At 42.9% G+C, this 5,742-nt stretch overlaps 1 pseudogene; it reads left to right on the top strand.

The window, feature by feature from the left end:
* The first annotated feature begins 2,420 nt into the window (after positions 1 to 2,420).
* On the top strand, positions 2,421 to 5,519 carry LOC120220112 (annotated as a pseudogene).
* Positions 5,520 to 5,742: the final 223 nt, after the last annotated feature.

Here is a 5,742-nt window from a genome sequence, read left to right as displayed (position 1 = left end):
TTTTCTCACACCATGCACAAAAATCAACTCAAAATGGATAAAGGACCTGAACGTGAGACAGGAAACTATCAACACCCTAGAGGAGAAAGCAGGAAACAACCTCCTTGACCTCCACCGCAGCAACTTCTTACTTGACACATCCCCAAAAGCAAGGGAATCAAGAGCAAAAATAAACTGTTGGGACCTCATCAAGATTAAAAGCTTCTGCACAGCCAAGGAAACAACCCAGAAAATTAATAGGCAACCAACGGAATGGGAAAAGATAGTTGCAAATGACATATCAGATAAAGGGTTAATATCCAGAATCTATAAGGAACTCACCAAACTACACGCCCGAAAAACAAACAACCCAGTGAAGAAATGGGCAGAAGACATGAACAGACACTTCTCCAAAGAGGACATCCAGATGGCCAACAGACACATGAAACGATGCTCAGCATCCCTCCTCATCAGGGAAATACAAATCAAAACCACACTGAGATACCACCTCACGCCAGTCAGAGTGGCTAAAATGAGCAAATCAGAGAACTCTAGATGCTGGCGAGGATGTGGAGAAACGGGCACCCTCCTACACTGTTGGTGGGAATGTAAACTGGTACAGCCCCTCTGGAAAACAGTGTGGAGGTTCCTCAGGAAACTAACAATAGAACTCCCTTATGACCCAGCAATAGCACTGCTAGGAATTTACCCAAGGGATACAGAAATGCTGAGGCATAGGAGCACATGTACCCCAATGTTCATAGCAGCACTCTCCACAATAGCTAAAACATGGAAAGAGCCTAAGTGTCCATCAACAGATGAATGGATCAAGAAGATGTGGTTTATCTATACCATGGAATACTACATGGCAATGAGAAACAATGAAATCTGGCCATGTGTAGCAACATGGATGGACCTTGAGGGTGTTATGCTGAGCGAAATAAGTCAGGCAGAGAAGGACAAATACCATATGTTTGCACGTATAGGAGGATTAGGAGGAACTTGACGGAGGACCAAGGGGGAGAAGAAGGGCGGAAATGGTGGGGGAAAGGGAGAGAGGCAAACCATGAGAGACTCTTGAATGCTGACAAAAACTGAGGACTGATGGATGTGGGGGGAGGGGGGGATGGGCATGAAGGAGGGCACTTTGGGGATGAGCACTGAGTGTTATGTAAAAACTAATTTGACGATAAACTATTTGTAAAAAAAAAAAAAAAAGAAAAAAGGCAAAGAAAACTCAGTGTTTTACTGGCAAACCTATTAACAACACCTTGCCAGCTGTGAATATGATGTCCCAAGTGACTTAGTTTCCTGGAATTACTATTAAAACCTGCAATAATTTTTAGGTAGCACATCTCTGCTTACAAAACTCCCTTCTAAACTTGGCCTCAGAAACAAACTATATCGTTAGTCAATAAACATTTCCAGAATGCCCACTGTGTATAGAGCACTGAATTTATCTCTTCAAGGCAGGTAAATAAGCTTTTTTGCTCACAAATGGCTAAAATTCAAGGCCATACATGCAATGAGCATAACAACAGAATTTCCCTGCCTTTGCCCATACCTAGCTTGAGGGAAAATAATATTAACTTGCCATAGAGGATCTACTTTTCATTCAGAGAATCACCCTATGGATCACAGGTAGTATCTCACCACAAAATCAAGTCCCCAAAATCAGTCAGTGGTTCTGATTATAGTAGTTCTCCTTGATGTGTGGCAGTAATTTCATGAGCCTTCCCTTGGGAAAATCTCTCACAGCAGCCACTGGCTCTCATAGTGTCTCAAAGTGAAATCTTGCTGATGTTTTTTACAGTCACAAAAATTTGACATAACCTTCCTACTTCAACTCTACTCCAACATATTGACAGATTCATTGGCTGGACATGCCAAATTATCATAGCTTAGGAAGCATGAAATATATGCCTAAATGAAGGCATAGCCTACCAAAAATAGCACTCTAATCAGCTGTTAGAGGGGGTACAGGTCAAAAGATCAGCAAACCTGCTAATGATTCACGTTTCAACATCTTGCCAAGACACTTTAATTGACCAATTTCCAGCTGCTCTGCTCAGGAAACACTCTACTCTGAGAGAGCAGAACTGAATCTTAGCCACAGTCCTGTATATGCAGGGTGAGGAGACAGCTCTGCATGTGCCTCCTCTTGGTGAAAAAAAAAAAAAATTAGACCCCCTACAGAACCCTATTTGGGAGGAAGAAGTGGAAATAAAAAGGTACCGACAGCCTGACAAGTGGGTAGCAAAATATTGATTCTACCTTCTTAAAACAAGTAAAATATGTGAACTGGGGAAAGAACCATGTGTGGGAGGGAGTCATATCTCTTAAGATGAAAGAACATAAAAGAAAATCAAGGTGAGAGGGAAAAAACCAGCAGTCCCCTCACCCCCAGCTCCCAGGTGGTCAGGTGTCCTGGTGTAGCTGAGATGGCTGGGGAGCCCCAGAAAGCACTCTCAAGAGATCCTGCCGCACTGAACAGTCCCATGCCAAGGGTGCGTGTTAGATTTAAACAGAGGGCATGTTGTTCAGGGGTACTACGCAGGTGCCTGGGATTTCCAGGAGCCTGTGTTCTAAAGTCTGTGGCTTTATATTTCATGTATCTCAGATCTTATAGAATAGGCAGACACAAAACCTATGTTGTAAGAAGAAGGGTTTTTGTAAGCCCTGAAAAGGAAATGCAGCCCTAATGGAAGCATATGCTCTTTGTAAAAGGTGTTGCGGCCTAGGGACGGGAGAAGCCCAGGAGCTGGAGCAGGAGACCTTGGGACCTTCAATTAATTATTCATCTGCCCTGACCTTCAGAGACTTCACTCTTAGCTGTTAGCTCGGTGGAGGGCAACAGTACCTGCCTGCCTCTTGCTCTGGGCTACTGTGAGAAACAGAAAGTATTAAAAGTGCTTCATTAATGTGATATACCACAAAAGGAAGATGGGATAAACGTGAGCCTGGCACTACATACTTGCTGCTACTCTGAGGAGGACAAATGAACCAAGTAACCAGAGCCCAGTCTCTGCATGCTGTCACTGAGGTGACAGATGAATGTAAAACCTAACAGCCTTCTCACAGAGCACAGGCTTGGAGGACAAACAGAACCCAACATACTGTGTATTTATGGGCATTCAGAAATTTTCCCACGGTCCAAAGATCCGACAATACAGAAGAAACCTAGTGATAGGTGAATCCCTAAGATCTTTTGGTTGGTTGGTTGGTTGCTGTTTTTTCTTCTTTGTTTTTAACCTAAAACAAGATAATCACAGTCTTCCCATAGACCAGCTTCTATAACTGCAATAGGCACATGGAGTGGCCAGCAAACTTGCCAAAACATAAATTCTGATTCTATACATCCGGGGTAGGCCTGACGCTTTACCTTTCTGACAAGCTTTAGGGTCCACAGTTGACACTGGAGGTAGCCAGGTCAGAAAGAACATTGAGAAAGCCCTTGGAAGGATTTAAGATGTCATATACTTTTATTAGAGTAGGAAAAAACAAAAAAACAAAAACTCTAAATCCTGTGGGGATTGTGAAACCAAGGGCCAGCTGGCTTGTCCAGCATCACCAGAAGGCAGATCTTTCACTGCCCACAAAATCCACCACGTGACCTCCCTCATGTTCTTCCCTCCACCACTCTGGCTATCATTCACTCGGTGCTTTCGTCTTTGGGTTTCTTTTCCTGTCTCTGCACATCTTTTGGAAGTAAGGGATGGAGGGAGGGAAGAATACAACTACAGTACATGAAATATATCCTGGCTTTGAATCATGGACTCTCTTACTTAAAGGAAACAGGAAAAGCAATGAGGATGAGTTTCTAGAATGAAAAAAGCTAACTGCATTCTAGCTCTTAACATCCCACAATGGCAATCAACTCAAAGCAATTAGCTCTTTGTTTCCAAGGGTGATCCCTGGTGCCTATGTATGCACCAGTAGACAAAGCTAGGCTCCATTTCTGCCTGCACTACATCCAGGAATGGGGGGCATATTTACTGAAGCACTAGAAAATCTAACACTCACCTCACTAAGACCCTCAGAAGAAATATCTCTAGATCCAAGGAGGGGAAGAGAGTTTAAGTAACAATTTTGAAACTGAGGGTAATCTTCAACATGCCTTCCACTTGTGGGCTATGTTCCAAAGAGAAAAGGGGGAGAAATACAATTTGTATTGAATGAATTTCAGCTCTCCCCCCAATCACAGACATACTTTAAAAAGCCACACTAAGGGGCACACGGGTGGCTCAGTCGGTTAAGCATCCAACTTTGATCCAGGTCATGATCTCACGGTTCATGAGTCTGAACCTTACATTGCGCTCTCTGCTACCAGCACAGAACCTATTTCAGATCCTCTGTTCTGCCCCCCTCCCCAACTGCCCCCTCCTCTGCATGTACACACTCTCTCTCTCTCAAAAATAAACATTTAAAAAATAAATAATTTAAAAAATAAAAAGCTGTGCCAAAGTTTCAGTTCTTTTTTGATGCCACTTATCCAACGAAAAGCATGAGACTGAGGATGGTGTCTTTGCTCCAGCTCTTCTGTCTTACAGAAGACATCTAGGACTATGAACGAAACAGAAGTAAAATAATTGCTCTTTTAAAAAGCTATTGAAACAGGGTGTCTGGGTGGCTCAACAGTTCAAACATCAGACTCTTGATTTTTGGCTCAGGTCATGATCCAAGGGTCATGGAATCAAGCCTTTTGTCAGGCTTGGTACTGAGCATGGAGCCTGCTTAAGATTCTCTCTCTCGCTCGCTCTCTCCTTCTCTCTCTCCCTCTGCTCTTCTCTCCCACTTGCACACACTCTTTCTCTCTAAAAATAAATCTTTAAAAGTTTTTGAAGCAGCAAATACTCCTAAATATACACAGAATTTGTCCTTTTAGTGAATTGCTGCATTTCCACCTACGATTTGATCACGAATGGAGTATTTGAAGAAATTTTGGCTGTACATGAGGCTTAACACATACAAGGGAATATTTGTTCCCAAGTGCTTCTATTGTGCCAGTAAATATTGAAAAGCAACGGTGAGATTTCCCCTTCAGTCAGCACTATACTCAATGCCTTTCCCAGTACAAGCATTAAAGTTTCACAAGGAAATCTGCCCACAATGCTGCTAGAACTCCACAGGACTCTCCCTAGGTTATTTGGATTTCATTATTAACATGCATTTTTAAGTACCCTTGTTAAGATCAGAGCCCTTGCAAAATTAAGATTAAAATAACCAAGCTTTGGCCAATGTTGCAGAAGTACTGATGGACTGGAGAGGGCAGACGTAGAGGAAACACTGAAGTGACTTCAGAACAGAAGGTGGTACAGAGAATCATTGTGGTGAACACTGGAGGCATTCCCATCCAGAGCATCATGGAACAGTATGCCAACCTCATGCACAACTTCATCTTGAAGACCCAGAGCACCATGTATAAAATCAAACCCCAGAATGACCTCACCCCTCTTGGAATTTGCACCAAGAAAAATTAAATTATGGTGGCACCAGGTAACGACTATTTCCTGACTGTGATTCAGAATCCAGATGAATAAGCCAGTCTCTTGGCTTCCCAAATCATTCCTTAACTTAACAGCACCAACAATAATAATGTTAATCATTTCAGACAACTGACAGGTGGAAATCACCTTAGAGCCTACTTAGACCAATCCACTGACTAATCATGGGCTGTAGCTCCATCATGCCACCAAAGTCACCCCTCTGCTGACCAATCACCCTTGAGTTCTTGAGAGGGCCTTTTTTCCTCACCCCCAGGTT

The sequence above is a fragment of the Hyaena hyaena genome, unplaced genomic scaffold, assembly GCF_003009895.1.
Source record: "Hyaena hyaena isolate Hyena2069 unplaced genomic scaffold, ASM300989v1 scaffold_671, whole genome shotgun sequence".
In the NCBI taxonomy this organism is placed as follows: Eukaryota; Metazoa; Chordata; class Mammalia; order Carnivora; family Hyaenidae; genus Hyaena; species Hyaena hyaena.
Note: the sequence above shows the minus strand (reverse complement) of the source record. Positions and strands in the feature narration are given on the sequence as shown.